Genomic DNA, 23,244 nt, shown 5'->3' with positions numbered 1-23,244 from the left:
ACATTGCGTTGTGATGGCCCGGTCAAACCCGCAGCTTTCCCCGAAAGTGGTCAGGAGAAAAACAAACGAGCTCATTATTTACGACACCGTGTAGTGCTTAATTTGATAATGCTCCCATATAGGATGTGTGTTTGTGTATGGTTGTGCTTCGACATCTTCCTAACCCGCGTCCTTGTGCGTCCCCGGCTAATCGAAGGCAAAATTTATATGCACAACGTCGACCCCTCCCATTCGAAGGCACTGGACATAGTAGGTTTGCTTTATGATATTAATAAAAATGGCCCAGGGTGACCATCGTGCTGTGTTTTAATTTGTGAACAAACCACTCATTCATCTACCGCTCCGCTCATCCGCCGCTCGGTAATAGGGCGGCGGTAATAATCGCGCTCCATCTAGAAATAATTCACCGGAACCGGGTGTTAATCAGCCAAACCCGAGTTGTTGGCTTTTCCGGCGGGTGCCATTTCCGGTGTCGCATTCGTTGTGGTTTGTTAGCTGACCGCCAGCATCCCTGTGTGTTTGTGTTGTGTAGTGCTGTGTGCATTGTTTGCAATCGTGTCGTACAAGCAATTTAACAAAATGTATGCCCATTGTTGTTTAAGGCTCTTACGGTCAGGGCAATTGCTATTGGCACTCTGTTTAGCTCGCTATGACTATTTGATTGTATTCTAATTTATGGCCGGTACTCACTGCTGGTGTGGGGATTAATGGCGAGTAGCATGAGGGCGGTAAGATTGATACTGTTTCAATGTTGGAAAGTTTTTATCTACCTAAAAGTGATGTCTTGATTAGTGTTTTTAATGCTTTTAAAAGATTCTTGGGTGACTCCAGAAACACACATTAACATTTTAGGGCATTGCGGTAGAAGCAACGGTTTCTATTTCAAAAGACAGTTGATATTGAAACTTGAGAATGATTTGGAGTGACGATGAAGATTCACCATTCAAAGATCTTGCTTCACTGAGGTCGGTGTTCATGTTTCTATTTTCAATATCAAATCTGATTCCGATTTTGGTTCCAAACCTGTTTGTTTCTGTTCTGAACATTGTTCGGCCGTTTGCTTGGTTTCAACAACATCATTCACCAATGTCACAGATGTAATTTCTAACGTGTTTCTGCTGTAGATAGTAGTAGTATTGTTAATGTAACAAATTTGCATTGACAAGGTCAACGTATCAAGGTCACGGACGCTGTATATGTGGTATCTCTTGCCATTAACTCTCGAATAAGTTATCTTTGTTAGTTATCTTCTCAGCTAAAGATTCAATGTTGGTTCTAATTAGGGTTATTATGTTGGACCTGGTCGTTGTACCAGATACTACGCACCTAATGTTAAGCCCAATGATAATAAAATCCTATGAAAAGTAAAACAATAAATTGATATTGTCTGCTTCTATGTAAATTTCAATGCTCTTTATTTATGTTTATTTGCTTTTATGTTTATGTTTGTTTATTTGTTTAATTTGATGTCTTGGAGATGATTATCTCGCTTTCTGACCTATTTTTATTTCCATTTGTATTGATTTATCAAATCTGTTAGTGGAATAATGGTTTATGCTGTTAAAATGCTGTTTTTAATATTGTAATATTACTTATTCCAAAGCCAAATTATTTTGTTTTTGCGTTACGATATTCTCTTATTTATCATACGATTTCCTATTCCACAAGCTTACTCTTGTTCCTTTTTTATATTTAACTAACCATTTAACCCAGTAACAGAATACGTATCAGCTTAAAACAGAGCATCAATAGTTCAAAAGACATCACATCGAAGATGTAACCCTATATTCTAAGTCCGCTGGCTTAAAACTTTCAAATTAATGTTCACCATCAGCAATAAAAAGAAGCCATTTTATCTGATCAAACTCTTCCATCGTTTGACTCGCGCTGATCCAATTGCACGCTTCCAATTGGCGAACGCGACGTGAAAGGGGTTGCCTGTGTATCCAACAGACATCAACCCCTTCCCTCTTAAACGGTCGCACCACGCATGCAACAACCACCACATACACACATACGCGCGCGTTTCAATACGACTCAATGGCGTTCGTTCAACCATTGCTGTAAAACCCCTTTTTGCTGCCCAAAATCACGCCAACCAAAACGGGCAACTCCGCCCCTGTTTTCGTTCACCCCTTTTTTTGAAGCGTGCTGTAAGTGCGCACCATTCTCATTTGAATATCGAGTGTGTGTGTGTGTGTGTATGTGTGTGTATGTTACAAGCGTGTGTTGCGTGTACATTGGTTGGGAACAGAGCAAACACTCGCGCGTATAAATAACTCGGGAGCAGCAGCATGATGCGCACGGTGTGTTACTAATAGAAAACACACGAGAAGATAAACTTAAGTAAAAAAAAACTAAACAATTCCACTCTCTCGCTTTGAGCGAACGAAGAACCCTTTTCTTGCTCTTCTTGCTGTGTGTTTGCTTTTGCGTAATAGGGGTAGCTGCGCGCTGTGTATGTATGCGTTCGGTTGCGTGTTTGAAAAAGGGGTTACCGTTTTTAAACGGGGTTTCGTCGTGTGTCTCGCTTTTACACAAGTAACGGGGCAAATGCGTCTCATTCTATTCCCGTTTTCTTACCGAAGTTTTGCTACACACACACACACACCCGCTTTGTGTGTATGTGTTTATTTTTATGTTTCCGTGCCTATTTTTATGTATCTTCTCCCTGGTGTGGGGTTGTAAAAATCTCGCGCCGCGTCAGGAAAAGGAAGAGAATGATTGCAATCTTTCTCACCCACCCACTCACGCACTCACCCACAGTCCGGTTGGTTAGTGTCTCGACAAAAGGCAGGCGACTCGACTGCGGAACTCGACAGGTTCGTTTATCTTCTTCACATACTCCTAGCGCTGCCCTCCCTCATACCTTTTCACCACGCACAACACGCACACTCACGTCCAACCCAATGAGTGATGGTGACACTGACAATGGAACACACCGAACCGACACAGCGAAAGGATTTCGCTTTCACCTCCATCGCTTCCTCCCCCCCAAAGGTCTCCAGCGACCCTTTTCGCTCCCCTTGTTGCTGTCCAACGGAAAAAAAAGCAAAGCACGAAGCAACGCGCAGCAACGAAATGCCATAAAAAGGGTTCAGTTGCGGGGGTTTTGCTTTCGATTTTCTTCCTCACGCACGCCGCAGTGGTTCGTCTGGGGGTGGACACAAACACGGAAGACCGTCCGTCGAAGCGGGGGAGCTAGGAATTGGACCGGACTTGTATGTGTTGTGCTTTCAACTCTCACTTTTCCGGCGAGGTGAAAGGATAAAGGATAACGTGTACATAATGTGGGTTTCGCTGCTGATGGGTTCTGGCACGTTACGTTACACATGCTCACATAACACAGCGGTTGTGTTTGGGGTGTGTGTGTGTGTGTGTGTTTGTGGGCATTGAGTCCGAGGAAGGGCCCGAGAGACGACGGTGCTAGTACGCATCAGGAAGGAAAGTCATAAAAAGCAATGTGACTGGGTGGATGGGTGGATGGGTGGTGGATCAGGAAGGACGCATCGGACGCATCACATAACGATGCCGCACAAGGGGTTACGTACGTGATGAATGAGTTGCGAATTTCGCCCTGTTTTCCGTTCATCCCTTTCGCTTTTGATGGTCTATTTCTTTATTTTCGATCGTCGAAAGGGGAGGAAACAGGAGGAACCTTTGGGATTGAACTACATTTCTACACCGTACGTATCTGGGCGCAGTGTGTGTTCGAACGAGGGTGGTCAGTCTGACGAGGCGAAGGTTTCCGGTTTGGGGAGGGATGTTATGTTGGTTACCGTTTTATTTTCGCTTGCTCAGCTTGCTCAGCCTGGCAAGTTCGTTAGTAAAAGGGGATGCTGTGGGTTGTTTGTTTTTATTGAATTTTGTTTGAACCCAAAGGAAGCTTCCTACTTTGCTATTAAAATAGTGAATAGTAATATAGAAACATTTGGAGATGAAATATAAAACACAAATTTAGAACAAGCCTTAAAATAAATAAAATAAATAATATAATGAAATTCGTGCAAAAAATACGAAAATTAGTTAGCAAAACACATGAATAGAATAAACAACCAAGTCAAGCCAAGTCCAAACTCATTTGACACAACAAAGAAACGAAGAAATATGCACATGGAAATAAATTCCAGAAAAAAAATTGAAAGAAAGAATTAAAAGTAATTTACAGACAATTTAAAGCTGACTAATAAACTATAATGAAAAATAAAAGAGCCAAAACAAGGATAAAAATGAAAAAGAATACAGAAAAAGTTATTAAATGAACTCAAAAACTTTATCAATGGAAATCAATATGTGATTCTCTAAAAATAATAAAAAAATAGACAAAAATCATTCATAATTTACAAAGCAAGCAAATAATGGGAGGTTTTGTTTGGTTTTGCTACACTTCAACCAATGGAAATTGTGGACAATCTTGCTTTCTTTTATTTACAAACATGTCCGTACATGAAGATGCTTCCACACTAGTACCCTTGCCGTTGCAGCATATAGAAAGGATTTTCGCTAGCCCTCCTCAACCATGTCAACCACTCCGCTCTTCTCCTATTCAGCATCCTCGCACACGATTCTTCTGTCAATCATCAAAGCGTCCCCGGCTCCGTCCGTTCATACCGTCTGTGGCCCCCCACAAAACAAAACGGAGCGCCCTAGAGCACACACACACACACCCGAGCCGTCGTAAAACCGTTTCGCAATCAATAATATTTTCCAGGATGTGATTAATGCGATTTTCGTTTTGCGTTAGTGGCCGTATCTCGTAACACAGGTCGAAACCTTTCCATGTGTGTGCGTATGCCTCTCTCGGCGTATGTGTGTGTGAATGTCCTCTTTCCCTGCGCTTATTCGGACAGTGCGTTTGGCCTTCCTGTTATCTCCCCTGGCCACATACACACATACACACATCCGGAAAAGGGACACATGTGACCGACTGAACACACACGCACGCACGCTTGCCATCCGCCCCAAATGGGTCGTAACGCACGCGTGGGGCAATATAACAAAAAGGGTAAGATTTATTATTTCAGCCCTTTTGTTGATGGGAGGAAGTATAGGTGGAGGACAACTCCCCACCGGAATAAAGGGCGCAGAGAAGCCAGTTCTCTTTTTCCTGGCGGATGAAGGGAACAGGGTGGCCTAGTAGAAGGAACGGATTGTGTCAGCTTGTTGGGGGTTGATTTCTCAAGGCAAGAATATAAAGATTCCGCCATTTTCCCCTTTCTCTCACTCGGGACACTCAACTGACTGTACATATATAGCGCAGCGGAAGAAGCGTAACGGGAATGGTAGATAAAGTTTTCAACCCCAAAAACCCCGTGGTGGTCGATCTATGTCCCTTGAGGTATTGGTTTTGGTGGCTGGGGTGGATAGGGTTGGGCATTTTTTTTTGTTTTTAAAGCATTTTCGGTATCGATTTTTGCCACTGCTTACGAGGGTGGAAGGAAATGGTGTATTTAAGATGACCCTTAAATAACAGGGAGCATGGTGTGTGGTGATGGTGAAATGGTGAAGCCATTATCAAAGGTTGAACCTGGTGCCCATTTCTTTCATGACGTATGGTATGAAAGGTACCCCAGTTGAACCGTTTTACCAGAAACACATGCTAAGAGTTTTAGGTGTGATTGAACCTTATTTAACCTATCGTTTCGTTAGAAATTCCCAACGACAAGTTCTTTAAATTTTCACTTCTAAACGCACATCTAAAGGCACTGTCCCCAACGCTGCCCTCATGATATGATATGGGATGATGCTTGCTTCAAATTATTTCACTTCGATTGCTACTCAGATGAAAGCGGGAGTTTGTTTTCCCGGAATCGAAACTGTTCTTCATCAACATCACCATCACTACCACCACCATCATCGTCATCATTATCATCATCATCATGAATCTCCAGCATCATGTCACAACGCGTGTCGTCCACTCTGTGAGGCAAACTTGCCTCGACTGGGAAGGGACAACATTGGGAAATTCGTTAACCGCCCTCGGAACGGACACGGCTCCGAAACCGTTCAGCATCGTGTGAATTAAAAATTCGTCTTGTTCAATAATTCAGCAAGCATAAAGGCTATTAAAATATGTATGACCGATGTGTTGAATTGACGAATTGCTTGCCGTTCAAGTATCACCGTTGGGGGATGCGCGTTGTCGAATCTTGCCGACACATTCTTGCTATGGTGAGCGATGTGGGCGAGACTATTACAGTGGTTAGGTTGATGTTAGGAGTGATGTTGAATTGAATTTAGGATATGTTGTTCTATATATTGTTGATGATGGAAAATGATAAGAAAGAAGAGGATTGTTTTGAACATATCCTGTTTCTTCATACATGCTTTTGTATTTTAACCATTATTTTATAGCTTCTAGGTATATATTATCAACCCACACTGTGCATCTCGTCAACCAATTGGCATGGAGCCGATTTTTTGTCCACTTTCCTATCATCTAAAGCACCATCAAACGCAACATTCTCTAATTCAATGCTCAGTGTCCTAAGTTCCATTCGCTTTTAACGTTTTGGTGAGCATCCCTTCGCTCCACCACCACCACTACCAACTTTAACTTCACCGGAAAATGTTAATGAGGATCGCGTATTACGATGGCCAACCGTGTACCGACCAGCGCTTGTTCCGCTACCCTCTCCCCTTCGTGCAAATATGCTTTGCTCCCATCTGAGCTGATTGCCGCAACATCTTCTGGGGCGACTGGCGTGCGAAAAACACATTGATTGAATTTCCAATTTATGTTCGGGGCGAATGTTTTCATTAAAATGTTATTTGATCTTCGAGAGTGCTGCTGAGGCGTGTTCCCTCCCTCCCCTATCACGCGGTGGCTCGTCATCGTTCGTCAACCGTTTGGTGAACATTCTTTAAGCGTCCAGCAAAAAAAAAAAAAGAAAGAAAGAGGCAGAATTCTGCGTAACGTGCCACACAGGCAAATAGCGCAGGCATCGATGCAGGAATTTGGTGCAATTAAAAAATTCTAATGACTCTTGACATTGCGTCCCGCCTTGGTGAGTTCGGTCGTCGAGGGGCTTGCGAAGCCATTTCTTCTCTCCCTCAGTCGCTCAGTGTGGTCTCTGGACTTCTTGATGTCCACTCTATACCACGATGATTAACATATTTTGATTTCACGTCCAACGTGCCAACGTTCCAAGCCCCGCGTCGTTTGTTCGGAAGGTGACAAAACTAAACGCTCTGGTGGCATTGTTCGCTGCATGACACTTCAGAAAAAAACACGGTGACATTTCAACACCATCAAATTCAAAATAGCCTTGCGTTGTGAATGGTTGCAATTTCTTTCCCATACCCATTATGCATTTAATTTCAAATGCATTCCCACCGGGCATAGTGGGTTTTGTGTGTTTGCTCAAAATGTGTGAAAAAATGGCACAGAAATGAGATGACTTGAGTTCTGCTGTGGTACTGTATTAAAATCAAGCAGTACATTGTTGTAGCGCTGGATGGAAATGTTTGTGTCAAAACGCCTAAAACTCGCCTCCTGAATGAAGGACCACCACGCGGCATTAGATGCATTGTTCTGCAAAATGATTTCCAGATGGGAACTCCCAGAAGGGAGTGCACTGGAGTAGGGATAATATTTGAAATGTTTGCTTATGAAAATGTCAAAAGCGATGTAAAAAGGGAAATATGTTGCAAATGTTCACATTGAAACGATCTTTGCTAAATCATTCCGAGTTTCTTTAGGATTTTGATTGTTTTCCGTTAAAGGAGAAACCTTTTCTCGCCCGTTTGTTTGCAGTACAGCCAATTTTGTTTTCGTGTACATAACCAAATAGACAAACACTTGTAGAAACTCGTTCTCCAAAAGATCCTAACTTTTTTGACCGAAGTTCGAATTCGGGGCTAAGAATCTATAGAGCGCACAATACAGCAAAGAACCATCCCAAGCAATGTTAAGCGTACCCTTTTACAACCGCAGCTATTTGATCAGTGATAAGTAGGCCAGGAAGAAAAAAGGATTCATTTCTTCCGACGGGTTTCATTCCGCCGACGGGTTAAAGCGGCCAACAAACGGTGCGGTGTCCTTTACCTTTGCCGCCGGAAATGTACCATTGGCAGTGTTTGATTCCACCGACGGTACTCGTGATAAGCAGCAGACACACGTCCACACATACGCATATGCGTACGAGAGTCCAATGATCTTACACATCGGGTCCACCATCGTTTTTGAAAATAAATCTTCCTAGTGACACTTTACGCTAAACCAGTTCGTCTATTTATTTCATCGCCCACCCTATAAGAACAGAGCAAAGGGAGAAGGAACTAGGAAAAAAAAAACGATGACTTTGACACTTTTTTTAATGTGACCACGAGCATCACATCCCCCGAGCTACTGCGTTTGGTCGCGTGCTAGTGGTGCTGATGCGCTACCACTGGCTGGCATGGTCACGCCAGCTTCCCCGGCTGCGTTGTTTATACGCTGTGGATGCGCTTTTTTAATGGGCGCAGCGCACATACGCACTACCTTGCCCTGATGATGGTCATAATGAGGTATCTAGCTCTTGGAAGGGAAGCGCGCGCGCGTGCTGGTACATAAGAATAACAACAACTACAAAAAACTGAACAGCATCCCAGCAGCAGCATCTTGCTACTTGTGGTTGCCACAGAATGGTTGAGATTTCGAGAGGGGGTTTTCTTGCGCCTCTTGAAGGGAGATAAATGATGAACCATTGTCCGCCGTCTCGGCAGGAATCGGTTGAAGCGTGTTTGCTTTTTTATTCCTGCTCTATGCATCGCCCCATTCGAAGCAGTTTGGTGTTGTTGTTTTCCTTTGGATGCGTGTGTGTGTGTGTGTATGTGGTTTTTTATGATGTCGGTGTGTTCCTTCTTATTCTGAAGGGGTCTCCTCATTCCTGCACCTTGGGTTGAGATGTGATGGGATCTTCGTAAAAGCAGCTATTAAATACGTACTTGTCACCTATTTCACTCCCCATCCCCAAAACAGCCCAACCAGCACGAAGGTGTTGGTTAGTGTATTTTTACGCCGTCCAAATCCCCCGTCCTTTCCGTATCGAGTTACCACCGGCTCGTGTACCGGCTGATTGAGCGCTGCATGTACTACTCTACCCCTCGGAGTTGACGTCTATTTTTGGATCCATATTGCCCCAACGGCATACGTCATCGTTCCGTCTATTCCGAAACGGGAAGTCGAGTTCGAGTGTACGTATGCATCATTCAGAGAAGATCAGAACTAGATTCCAGTTCTGTCCTTTGGTTCTCGTAGCACATTGGGATGGAGCTCTTTTGCCAGAAACAACGTACGACAAGTGACACCCAGAAGGTTGTTGACATCGAAGCGGTAGCCGTAGCTGGTTGCATAAAGCACAACGCTTCCAATTCCGATGATGGCGAATAACCCTTAAGCTAAATCTAACCGTCGTCCCCGGCACGCGATATTCAATCAAGCCGATGTACCTCTTGAAGCGTTCCCCTGGGAAGAGTTCGATCGACGGGACTGTTGGGACCGCTCCGAGTTAACTCTTGCCTCTCCTTTCGAACGAGTTCTCGCGTGGTCCCCGTTTGAGCGGATTGGTCGCGTGCGGGTGCGCTGCAACGGTGCGTGACCGCTGCCATTTTGTAACGTTTGATTGCTTCCTGGCAAAAAAAAAAAGGTTCGAGAAGCTAGCACGGGGAAGCGCGCCCACGCTTCCCTGGACCCGTAATAAAGTAAATGATATTTTTACGACTCTTTTAAATCGAACGATGGGAAGTAAGAACGGAGAGCAAACCCATACACATGCACGCGACGCACCCAAAAAGGGGTGCTGTTTTGGGGGAGGGAGTTTTATTTTGGAACCCCCCCACCCAACGCGCCTTCCTTGTTAGCTTGTTTTTGTTTAATGAGAAGCTTCCTCTTTCTTTAGGGAAGTAAAAACCGAAAAAAAACGATGAATTCCCCTTCGGTCGCCCAAGGACCTTCTGGTGTTTCTGGTCTGACGGATGTATTAATTTATATGCGTGATGGTGAGACTAAGATATGGCTAAAGGGCCACCCTTCGGTAGCACGCACTAGCTAGCCTAGGGAAAGCAGGGGCGAAAGACTCTCTGCTTTCTCTCTCTCTCTCTTTTTATCGGTGGGTTCATTAGCGTACGGGCGTCAACCAGTACCGCGGAGGGTTGACAAATCGAACCCCATGTGAGGGTTAATGAAAATGCATACATTCCTCTTCCTTTTGGTGTGGCTTTGCCAAACCCAACGGTGCGGGGGAGGGGTAAGGAAATTTGTGTCCGGAAAAGTCGTGTTGAAATCGAACACACGTATCGCTTCCCGGTTTTGCCGGAATGATGGGTATCGTTTTAAGGAAATTAACCTTTTGCCGGCACGCGCTACTAACGATCTGCTAAAGCGTGCGGCGTGTGCCAGCGTGAAGGGGAGGCCTGTTGGGGAGCCCGGGATTGTGCTGGTTTGATAAAGCGAAGCGCGCGTAAGCACGAGACCGAGAAGTAATCTGATTAAATATGAATTTATCGTCTTGTTATGCGATAGTGCCACGATCAGGCTTATCGATGAATCGGTGAGTTGGTTGTTTTGTGGATGGACGAATGGGGTCGAAAAGAGTCGAATTATGTGCCGGTTCTTGGAATTATTAGAGAAAATTTCGAACGCGTTATTGGAAACGGACAGCGATGATTGCCGAAACACTGTAAGGTGGTAATGAGTTGGAAAGTGTATTATAATGTTACATTATTAAAATATTTAACTTGCGTTTCAACAAAAATAGTACGATTAAAGCATACATAACATGATAAACATTGTTTTAATGGAAAGGTAAATATCGTATTTTTGTTTAAAGCTTCAAGCATAATTTATATCATACATAATAAACTGGATATGATTTATATTAAAAATATCGTTCTTATCCCAAACATTGCCACTAATAATTTAGGACTTATTTAATGAAAAATCAATAGTTAATGTAATAAAATTGAAAACAATTCTGTGTACTATACTGCAGATTGATTTCAACCAGTTGTTGTTCTTCTTGTGTGGCATAACAACCGTTGTCTGTTAAGGCCTGCCTGTACCACTAGTGGACTTGCCTCTCAGTGACTTATTGATTACCATATCAAGATAGGCAGTCTAGTGTTGGGTAAATTCAACAAAAATCCGAAATCGCTTCCGAATGGCTCCGCCAAAAAGTATGTGCAAAATTCTGAACTCGGAGTCGTCCAGAGCCGTCCGGAGCCGCTAGTCGGCAGCCGGAGCCGGTTTTAGCCGTCGGAAACGTTGGAGCCGGTCGGAGCCGTCGTAGCCAACGGAGCCGGTTTTAGCCGGCGGAGTCGTTCAGACTTCAGGCTGTTACAACGACTCCGACAGTTCCGAACGGCTCCGACGGCTCCGGGCGACTCTGGATGGAATCGACGGTTTGAATTTGTCGGAATCAGAGCCGGAGTAGCAATGCTCGCAAGCGATTCCGAGCCGTGGGTACGATTTCGATGACCCACTACTAAGACAGTCCTACATATAGACCGCGTTAGCGTTCCAGTTAAATTGAACGTGAAATTTTGGGAGTTTCTGCAGAATTTGGCTTATCGTACACCAAAAGAAAGGATATTCAATTCCCCAACGATCTAGACTACACACAATATTAAATTAATAAATTAAATGCATTTCCTTGTGATTCACCGCTTTGTTCACGGTGAAAACATAATGAGTCAATTTAAATAATAGGGACTGTAACTCTAGTGTATGCCTTGTTTAATTTGTTGCATCATTCAATGGTATTATGTTGCAAAAAGGGATTAATAATGAATTAAACTGCCTCTGGCACTTTAACGGCATCTGCAGTGCGAGAAACATATTAAACAGTTATAAATAAGCAAAAGGCTCGCCGATTAATAGCCATCAAAAGTTAATTTCATGAGACACATTCGGCCAAAGCGCCAAAGGTCACATTATATTTCGATTTTCTGTCCCAGAGAATAAAAGCAAAAAAAAAGGGAAAAGAAACAACCCAAAATGGCTCCACCCTAAGCGAACGGGATGCTGCTATCTCGCTATAAATCTTCTACCCACCAATCCACCCCGTTCGGAACGAAGGGCTTTTCTCCATCCCACTCTACCCATTTTGGGTGGGTGGCTGCGGCTGAAAATGTGGATCTAAAACTTCTCCAATCGTGCCCCGGGTTCATCCTTTCCCTACTGTTGCGTTGCTGTGCGAAAAGGGGGACTGTTTTCCAACCAATGCCTACCCCGGGGTCTCCCGGGAAACGGATTTTCAATGCCGGCCATTTTCCTGATGCTTCAAAATACACACACATACACGCACATAGCACACCAAATGTCCCCCTTTTTATACGGGTAGGCAAGCGCAACAAAAGAAAAACATAAACTGCCGTATATATGATTTCTCGTATTTAACCCTTATTATATTCGGGTTCCGAAGTTCCATCATCTCGGTGGGCCAGCGTGTGCGTAAGGGTGCGCTCCTTTCCTACCAGCCTACACCACCACCCACCTGGGTGCCTGTGTTGATGTTTTCTTTTTTTTTTGTGTGTGTTGCTTCTTCGTTAGGCGCGAGGGGTTAGTAGCGGGAAACTTTGATCCTTTCGCATTCGGTGCCGGGGTTTCCCTCGTTATGGCTGTCATCTGAAGTCCACCACCCGTACGGCTGGCGGGAAAACCGAAATGGAAACGGTCGGTTGGGTTTTGCGATTTTCGATTCTCCCGTTTCGATTTTTTCCTCCGAGCGCACACCCACCCACACCCAACACGGCGCATCACCGAGGGGTTCGAGAGTTTTATGTACTTTCGGCCTTACTCTTTCTTTCCACACACAGACTAACACACAATCAGACACGCACACACACACATACTCACCCTCCGGAAGCAGGATAGGCAAGGGCAAGGGTTGCTCTGCTGCAACGGGGTTTAGTGTTTCGTTTTCATTTGACCCTGTCGGAACGTCACCGTCGTCGTCGTCGTCGGCGTCCTGGTCGTAGCAGAGAGATGGATTGGCCCGTCCGGTGCGGTGAACGGCCTGGCGAAAAGAAAAGCGAAAGTGAAACACAATCCTCGCTCTCTCTCTCGTAGCAGCAGCGGGGGGCCCTGGTTCGGATTCCAAAGGGGGTGATAAGTTTTCTCTTTATCCCTTTTCCCGCGCACACTCCCCCACACACACTTCTTCCGTGTTATCAAACTTCCCTTTTTTGCGCTGCTTCCGGGATGTTCGTCCTTCGGGCGGGGAGAAGAATGGAAGAAGGAAAACTTTCCAGGGAGATGTGGTGGCCGCTGACGGGAGTATTTTCTTCCCTCAAAAAAAAAAAAAAAGTAGAAGGAGGGTGAAAGCAACAACGACGCTGGCAATGGCCTGTGTGCATGTGTGTGGTGGATGGTTTTCTTTTGGTTACTTTGATGGGTCACCCTTTTGCTCGGGGAAAGTCTACCTATAATTTTCTCGTATTTCATTCCGGGAAAAGTCGAGGGCAGATCGTTTACTGTTCTTATTTTGAGGAAAAGCAATGGAATTTTTCTATGGTTCGTTACGATTGCATTTGCTAAATTTTAATATTTTTAGGAAACTTGAAAATAAAAGTATGACAAAGAGTAACATAGGAAAACGTAGAATATATATTCTAATAAGGATAAAAGGGTATAAAATAAGGTTAAACATAGTTCGTTATCATTATCAGAAAATTTCGATTATTTCTTAATATAAAATAATTCATCTTGAATCACAAGAAACTAAAGAGTTATCAGTGGGACGACAATAATTGTTAAATTTTAAATTTAACTTTTATTTGTGAAGTAATAACCTTGATTTGGGATGAAACAATAACTCATCGGTTATACGTTAGACAATAATGTGTGATTTTATTATTAATTGAACTGAGTGATTTATAGCTCTTTTTTTCGATAAGAACAGCAACATTAGAGCAAACAATACGTTTTACAAATTAAGAAATCGAACTTACTTGCTACACGTAATACAGAAAATAAAGCCATAAAAGATGTATTGAATTTTATTCGTAAAAAACCATCTACAATAACTCTAACCTCTAGGACGATCGATCAGGCAGTTTGTTAGTGAGCTCGAGCGAAATTCGAACCATACTTGAGACGTGCCAGAGCAAACAGAGAATTCACCAAGAAAAGACAAAAAAAGAAGAAAGAAAGGAGTTATTCTGGATGATAAATTTATGCTTTCACTGCGTTCGTCTTCTTCCTAGTAGCTCTGAAGTTCCACACCATCGCTACCCCGTTCCCCATCTTATTGTTCCACCGAAACCATCGGGCTGGACTTCCAAAAATTGCAAAGGAGGGCAGCAAGTTGCTGTTGTTGTTATTCCTGTAGGATATTGTTCCCCTTTTGATCGAATGTTTTGTACTGTTTTTGTGAGTGTGTGTGTAGTTCTTTTTCGTTCGTTGTTATCATTGTAAAAACTTCCTGCACCGCAAAACAGGAGGAAAAATCATCTCGAAATGAAACGGGAAGGTTTAGGAAGGAAAATTCCCCTTTTCGACAACAGCACGCTCTTGGCTACCTCTTTTCTCACTTTTATGTGAAAAGGAATTTTCATCACGAACAGCAGTAACAGCTTGTCTGGTTGGGCTGTTGTCTTGTTGGGGATTCGATGGAACGGAGCTAAGGGAAGAAGAGCTCAATATTGAAGAGATTAAACAATGCCTTCGTTGATATAGGGTCGGGAAAAGCCTAACCCCTTGCGCAGTAGATTGTTTGAATGCGGGGGAAGAAAACCAAGATAAAGAGTGTTCTTATCCCTTTGCTTGCCTCAACAAGGAAGACTTTCCTCGTGGTGATGTTGTTTTGCTGGGCTCGCGTAATTTTTCCATTTTATTTCCACAACAAAACCAATCGGATTGTGCGTAGTGATACTGGGATTGCTTATTTTCAAATTTTCCTGGCAGGCCAATAGCATCAAAATGGGAGCCCCATTGTGCGTTTGGATGATAAGAAGCAAACAGTGAAAGAGTAAGGTCTTTTGGTAATATGCGCAACGCAAAACGAAAGGGAAAATGCGGTCAAATCCTTCTATCAAAAATTTATGACCCTCATAGACGCCTTACCTTCCACCGCTTGCACCCACTGTTCGACACTGATACATAGCCAATAGGTATCCCCATTTCACTGGGACAGACACACACGCACAAAGGGACGTAAAAACGAAAGTAAAGGAAAATATAAATGTCCCGTTTTCCTTCGCTGTAAGAGTACGAGTTGCGCGTGCATCAGAAAACCCCTTCACTCCGTTGATTCTTTGATTTTCCCCAAAATTCGGTTTTGTTAACGAGGCAAAACCCGAACCAAGTCACTGCGGAGACTCACTCCCCCACTATTCGTTTACGTGAGGGCAGTAAATCTTGCTCCAAAAGCAACCCCTTTTTAGCCCCGCTGCACACAAACCTAGCCGAGCCCACACATTCCCTTTTTTGTGTTATTTGGGTTTTCCTTCGTAGTCTGTTATTTTTTGTCATTCCATACAGTTTTCTTTCAGTTAACGGTGTGTGCGTACTGCGGTGTTGCGCACATAGCTTTGCCCGATGGTATACGGTTGTCCTGAACCTGGGCCCACCCCCCGGTACCGTAACGCAATGCCGCAACGGGTTACTTAAAGGATTCGGCGATTCGATTTCCACGGTTTTCACATCATCCCTCTGTTTTATTTCCACCGCCCTGGGGCCGCCCTTTGCACAGTGAAATCGGCAGCGCCTGCCGGCATAACGGGCAGGACCGGTTTTTCGTTTCGAACCTAAACGAGTGGACCGTTTCCTTCCGCTCGGTCGGAAATGGTTGAAATGGCAGAAATTTAAGTCGTTACGGTTTTTATTGCACATATGCGAAACTACGGGTGCGTCGGGCTTGCTTGGGCGTTTGCTCTCTCTTTGGCGAGGGGTTTGATCGGTAAAGGGGGTAGCCATGGCTTGTTGGGTGTTTTATCGAGGGGTTGCTCGATACGTACGGCATTGTGTTTGTGTGTGTGTATTTACTTCTTTTTTGGCAACTTTTGTTGCCGATTCGAACGCGATGAAACGCAATTGGAAGCTGCTATTTGGTGCGGGTTTTTGAAGAGCTGTTTGTGGTGGTTATTTCAGATGGTTATTGATATTTTATTTCTTTATATAGGGAACTATAAAAACGAATGAATGCCTTGCAATGTTTTTGAGCTAGTATTTTGCTCTAGTTTACTTCACTGGGATACAGGGACGGCAAGTAAAAAAAGTTTATTTATTTTGGATTAATACGATGTTATTATATGAAAATGGAGTGATTCATTTGTTTAAATAATATTTTTATTTTTAATGTAAAAGCTTTGAAGAATAAAAAACATTTTTTTTTTTTGGTAAATATTGTTTGTTATGATACTTACTATATTTATAATGTATATCTAACAATAAAATATTTTGCTAAGCAATTAGTCATTATTCTGTGAAATAAAAGGAGAACAATCTATATGAGACTTACAACACCGGAAAGATTTTTTTGAAACATTATTTACACTCTATTTGCCCAATCAACACCATAAACAAATACAACAAAACACCTTCAATAAAATATGGCCTCTTACCGGGAGAACAACCAATGAAATAAAGCCATTACCCCTTTTGTTGACACATCATTATTCACTGACGCCATTTTCTACCGCAAACAGCTCATTACCCCTTTTTTTCTCACCGACACTTACGGCAAACCGCCATCGTTAGCACCGAGCACCGAGCAGCATCTAACCCTTTTTTATGGGCAGGAAAGAGCATCGCACGTTATAAATAACAACACATTCGTGAGGCTCGCCATCGAAACGACGCCACGTGCTTTGCTTCATTGCGCAAGCGTGCAGCCCAAATACACACATACACACACGGGAAAGGGTTTTATGTTTCGAAAGGGTGACACACATATATCAACCCCTTTGCTTCCGTCCTCGGTCTCAGTCTGTCTCCCCTCTTCCATGCTTACCAATACGGGCAGAGGAGCGAATGCGTGTGTTTAACCCCTTTGGCGATGTGCGTATATAAAAGCATAAACACATATAAAAGCGCACCTAGACCTACCGCAGATTTTATGGGCACCAATCCAGCTCGTAACGATTGGGCTTGAAAGGGTTGGTGTGGTGCGGTAGAACGCTCCCATGCGCACACATAGAAATACGCATCGGCTATATACACTTGTCTGAAGCAAGCGGCCCAAGGATTACCCTTTTCCGACTACCTGCTTCTCCGGAACCCTTTTTTGCCCAAATTCACCCTTCCTTTGTGTGTCCCCTCTTAACCCATTAATGGTTGACGGTTTTATTAATGGCCGCGCACTCCCTTTTACCTTTTATGTTTTATTTTCTGTGTGTTGGTATTGCGGAAATCGATCAACGATTGTTTTGATTGATTTTCCTAAGCCTTGTCCAAAAACCCTTTTTACGATTGTTTTCGTTCCGTGTTCCCTGTTAGCTGTTCGGTCCCTTTCCCATCATCGATCGCAAAAAGGGTTTCTACCTCGGGTAAGTGAAACAAGTGCATAAGCCTTGAGCGTAAAAGGAACAGTGAAAGGATTGCTACCCAAAAGGGGTTTTCTAAAGGGGCTTGCGAATATGGAGGAAAGTAAAGGGGAAAAACATGAAGGACCCCTACCGACTACCTGGAATACAGCAGGTCTTTTGTGTTCGTAGCTAATGGAGTATGGGTTCGATTTCGAAAGGGTTTCGTTTTTTTGCAAACAGCCCAGCAGTGGAGAAGAAACACAGAAAGGGTCCTTAAACACGATTAGCGATAATTGATTTTTCAGTGCTTCAGTGCAAATACACAGTGCAGACCGAGGCGGATGATCGATGCGCTCTGTGTTCTGTCGATTGAACCGCAGTGGAACAGGTTACTTTTCTAATCCTCTTTTCCTTCGTATTGAGCCAAACGATTTTATCATCACGATGAGCGATCTGTCTTGTTTTGGGGAAGGGTTTTTTTGCTCTCTTCTTTCCCTCTCTCTCTCTCTTTCTAACAACACAAGCACAGGTAGGGTTCGATGTAGAACGATCATTAGTTTGTGGTGAAAGATGGAAACCCTTTTTTTCTGGACGTTGTTGGAAAAAAGCGGTCATGTTTCCACCCGCATTCGATGTAGATTGTGATCGTATTTGATTGGAGTGATCTGTCTGTGACCCTTTCGCAGGATTGTGTTACGAATTTTGGGTCGCTCTACTTGCTAACATTGTTCGAACTGATCCGGAAGTAGTCGATGATGGCAAATTAGAAGGATAGGTTGGTGTTGGGACAATACAAAGGAGGTTTTGATGGAATAATAACTATGCAGGGATAAAGTTATCCACTGGCTGTATTGATTCTTGACAAATGAAACATTTACTCTTTTAAAATTTACATTAAATAAGAACACGTCTCAAATTATTTTAGCTTATTGTACAGGAAACATCAAACAAGAACAGCCAAGTATTGCGTCTTGTTGTGTATTTGTCTATAGTGGACCTCAGTAGAACCTCGTAGGACATTATAGGACATGATAAAAACATATTTTAATGTTCGGGACACTTGCTCAACGCTGTTTTTTCGATCGATTAGTTCAGTTGGTATGATTACTTCGTTTAGTAAATAATTAAGATTGTGTACAATTCAATAATAAAATTGTTGTAAAGGGTCGAAAAATGGACAACGATGCCAAATTTATTCCAATATTCTTGATTCAGGCAAGTTGAATAGTTAAAGTTAGCAGTCTCTCACAATTAATATCAAACGATTTACTTTGCAGCTCAGAAAACATCTTTCTCTCCTTTGCTGGCAATCACTTGCAGCAACCCCGTTTCATCGTTGTTCCATTGGTCACCCCTAGGCATCCTTTTTTGTTTGCTGATGATCTGAGGTTGCTTGTTCCATTATTATGATTTAATTTTTAATTTCCATTTCGCGGGCGCTTTTTCATACCTTTGAAGAATGGTGCTTTTCCACCGCAGGGAGATGCTGCTGGTGCTCGACAGCGCTGGTACTCGTTGGCACCCGCATTTTACCTCTGTGCTGTGCAGACGGACTCGCCCTTCAACCAGCATCCCGTTCCCGGATACTGGTGAAAAGTACCTACAAAAAAGTCTCAGCAATGGACCATCACGGACAATCCACCAGTAGCACCGTGTGCCTCAAGCAGAGACACTCACAAAAGAAGCCGCTGATTTCAAAGGCACGGAGCATTAAGGCACCATGGAAGTGATCTTCAGCGGGAGAAAAAGACGAACACGAATCAAAGATAAGCATTAATTGTTCGCGAAGGCACGAACAACCCGCAGCCTTCGACCAACACACCGGGTGAAGCAGGGAGCGAAAAAAAGAAGAAGCAGTAACCCAGACGAAACAGGACATTCTGTTTTCACGGTGATTTGATAGAGTTGCTTTGCCGCTCAATGGGAAGAGTGGAAATCAGTGGCAAGAAGAAAAAAAATGCCGACATAACATGAAAAACCTGCTTTCAAACATTAAAATGAGAACAAATTAGCAAAGGAAGTAAACCGTAAGGCCGCACGCACCAACCCACGCGCACATACACACAAACACACAGTCAGCGGGGCCGCATACCAGCGAGGTGGTATTTTAATATGAGGTTTCGGGGGATTTTTTTTCTTTATTATTGAAACTCATTCCTTTCCTTTCTGTTCTTTATAGTGGCAATAAAATTAACCGCTCGCCGTGGACAAAAGAAGCAATAGAAAAAAAAAAGAACACAAATTTACACAAGCTCAAACGTATACACTCGACGAACGTAATCCTCTCAACGGAACCGGTCCAGTCCACACGGTGGTGGTCCTTGATGTAACGGTTTTTGATCACGATCGCGTCTCCGTACCGTTCCGTTTCCCCATTTTGCCCGTTCCGCTCGCTCGCCGAGGTTAATACTCCGCCCCAAACCGATAAGTAGTTCCTTTCAAGTGCGGGCACTTCATCACGGAGTAATATTCGGTTTTGTTCGTCCACCGGAAGCGATTCGTTCGTGGGCTTTTGCCTCCTGGTGTGGATGCTGGTGGCCATGGCGTGCGGTGGTTCTCAACTCAATTAATGAAGTGAACAACGGAAACACTCTGGACGACGAATTGAAGGTAGATTGGTAGGAGGGGGAGGTGTAGAAAGGGACCTCTTTCTAGCCTTCACCACGATACGCTCTCGATTGATATTTCTCAAGGCTGCAGTGTGTGTGTGATATGGCGATTTGAATGGCAAAAGGAAGTCTTTCAAGGGGAATATTCTTTCTTTTTATCGTTTTGATAGAACGCGGGTACTCTTTTATTGAGGTTTTTTTTGTGTCTAAATCATAAAAAAAGAATTAAAACCTTATTTCGGTAGGTGAGTTTCAAGAACGGTTTTATAGTAAGAATAATGAAATTATTTTGTTACTATCTCTAGACTCTTATTTTTCTAGAATGTTAAGCAATGTTGATAAAATATTTGATTATTACTAGAAATGCCTTATGTATTCAATAGAATGGTTAACTCGCTTGCTCGTGATCGAATTGAATTATTGAATATTGAGGGTCCTCCTTGCACTTTCGCTGCTCAAACTGCAATGTCGACCTTAACAAGCAGTAAGTTAATTTACTTTTGAATGTCTTTTTCATATTTGTCAAGACCTCAACTTAGAACAGCTAAAGATTGAAGGTAGAACATAGGAAGAAATTGAAAAACGTAGATCGTAGTCATAATTTACTTTACCTGGTCAATCAATTAATAGTTCAGGGAAACAGTTTAAATTAACTTCTTAGCTTCGTATACTGAGCCGTTAATCGATCTTAATTCTTAATTTTATATCTAATACCTTCAATCCATTTGATCCCACCTCAACTGCTTATTTTATTCAACATCTTTCTGTTTTTTTCCTACTGAAGTTCTAAACGATTGTTTCATAGTTTTGGATTGTTAAAAAAAAACTTTAAACGCAAATACTAAGTAACAATGCAAAATCTAACACAAACCTCAATGCTGCAAACAGATGTGATATGATTTCAGTTTTGAATAAATTAAATTAAATGACATCATTGATATGATTCCAAACATATTTGCATAATTTTTTTGTACAGTTTAAAGCTTCAATCTAACCATTGTCCTAACAACAATGAATCAACGATTCAACAAACAAAAACAATAAAAAAAGAATGGAAATGGTAGCCTGTTTATGAGCATGCGATTGTTATATTAAATAGCTGATAAATCAATTCACACGTCAAATAAAAAAACGATGTAAAGTATTTGTGCTGCCCCACAACAGAACGACCACTAATGTCTCTAAACATCGAACGGGTGGGCCTAATAAAATAAAACATATGTTCCACCGTCAAAAGCTGTGGTCCGCGGTAAAGTAGCGCAGCTCTTAGGGAAAACTAATAAAACCTGCGGGAATCCTTTCCAACGCAACGGGAACGGGTTTCCTGCTGTCCCGCTGTCTAGCTTAAGTGAAAGAGAGCGAGTGCGTGTCTCCTATGTATGCTGTGTGGAAACCCCTTGGCATCCCCCCCGCTGGGGAAGAAACGCGAGACAGTGAAAGGGCTAAGCCGGCCGGGAAGCCCTTCGGCGTGTAACGGTGTATAAAGGGGCCCTTGATCCTAACGGAAAAAGGTATCGTCGCATCATCATCACCTGGGCTTGAATTACGCGGCATCGCGCGGCTGAGAAGTGCATCGGAACGAACAAGGGAGAAGAAAAAAAGAAGGGAAAACTTTCCAACGATAAAAAAAGACTGAACCACCGATTGTGGTTGCAGCAATCGATCTGTGAACCCGTTCGAGAGAAACAAAAAAGGGCCCGTGCCCTTGCATCCTTCGATCCCTCGACACTCGATCGAACGTCTCAAGACAGGAAATGGAACAGTTACACTACCTTCTTCATCCCTTCCAGCGTGTAGCAAATGTAATGTAGTCATTTGGAACCCTCCCCCCTCGGATGGAGAGAATGGTGCCCTTAAATTGACTGACACGCGTTATCCTTTCGATTTTCTTCTGTTTTTTTCTTCTTACTTTTACGGTGGATCGTTAAGCCTTGTCTCGAGCATGAGCTCTTTCACCTATTAAAAAAAAGGAAGGCTACACCACTCAAACACGTGCCAGGTAAATGGCAGGCGTTAGATGGTTCTCTCTTGTTTGTAAGGTTTCTTTAGGTTCTTCTATGTATACTGTGTATGTGCTTTTTTATAAGGGTCTTTCTCCTTTGATTCCAGGATGAAAAACATCGGGGGAAACAGCGAGATCGAGAGGATCTTCGCGTCGCGAGTGCTGGAAATAAAATACTTAACAACATATTTGATCCGCTGGTGGGTCACGTTTCAGGTTGAAAGGGTAAGTAACGGTAACCTTTTTCTTGCGTTGGTTTGGAATTTCGGTGGTCCTGGTTAAGAGTAAGGATTATGTTCGGGAGTTTCTTGCCCTAGATGTGTAGGTGTTGCAGTGCCATATGGGCTGGTGCTGGTGTTTATGTTATTAGACTGTAAAAACATGCCACGTCGAAAAAATGGAGTTTATGTTGGCAAAGTTCACGTTGTGTATTCTATAGAAAGAATATGTACCAAAGAACGTAGTTTCGTTGCAATTACTGCTTTTTATATTTTTTTATCGTTTAATGGAGCTACTTTATGCTCTATAGAAATAAAATTTAATTTAATAATAGTAAATCACCGAATGTAATGTATATTCTTAGCATATATTGGACCATATTTGAAGTATTCTTCAAAAACCATTCATGATCTCCCTACAGCTTATACAACATCAACGAACACACCATGTAACATTGCGTGTTTTGAATGAAGATCTATTATTTTTCATTATAATCAGCACTTAAAATGAGAAAATTCGAACAAAACTTGTTAAATATATACAATGTTCTTTAGTCTTCATTATCAGTCAAATAAAAATGATTTCTTAAAATATTTACCGCTAAAACACTCCACAGTGACGACTCTCAACACAAGCAAGTATTTTCAAACAAATAAAATATGTTGCTTTATTGCCCCTTGCTATTGTCTTCTCCCTTTCATCCGACAGCAAATTTATTGCTACGGTTTGTTGTGATCGTTCGCGATCCTTCATGGCTTAATGTAATCATCTAAATTAAGATCTCGATAAACGCGCTTCCACCCGCGGTTTGCGATTTATTCACCCAAACCAAGACGCACGCTGCACAATAAATATTCGTAAGTTGCTTCCCGCCACCAACACCACGACGCCGCGAACACCTGAGAAAAAGACAAGCAAGACGAAGCAACTGAAAACATCCTGTAAAACAAGAGCAACCCAAAAGGT

The 23,244-nt window shown here is 42.8% G+C and overlaps 1 long non-coding RNA gene across 1 annotated transcript in view; it reads left to right on the top strand.

Moving 5' to 3' along the window:
• Window positions 1-22,698, top strand: part of LOC133393708 (uncharacterized) — a 128,307-nt gene extending 105,609 nt beyond the window's left edge. Inside the window, exon 3 of the long non-coding RNA XR_009766338.1 lies at window positions 22,167-22,698. This is a non-coding gene — a long non-coding RNA (uncharacterized LOC133393708). The remainder of the gene's footprint in view (window positions 1-22,166) is intronic.
• Window positions 22,699-23,244: the final 546 nt, after the last annotated feature.

The sequence above is a fragment of the Anopheles gambiae genome, chromosome 3, assembly GCF_943734735.2.
Source record: "Anopheles gambiae chromosome 3, idAnoGambNW_F1_1, whole genome shotgun sequence".
NCBI lineage: Eukaryota > Metazoa > Arthropoda > Insecta > Diptera > Culicidae > Anopheles > Anopheles gambiae.
Note: the sequence above shows the minus strand (reverse complement) of the source record. Positions and strands in the feature narration are given on the sequence as shown.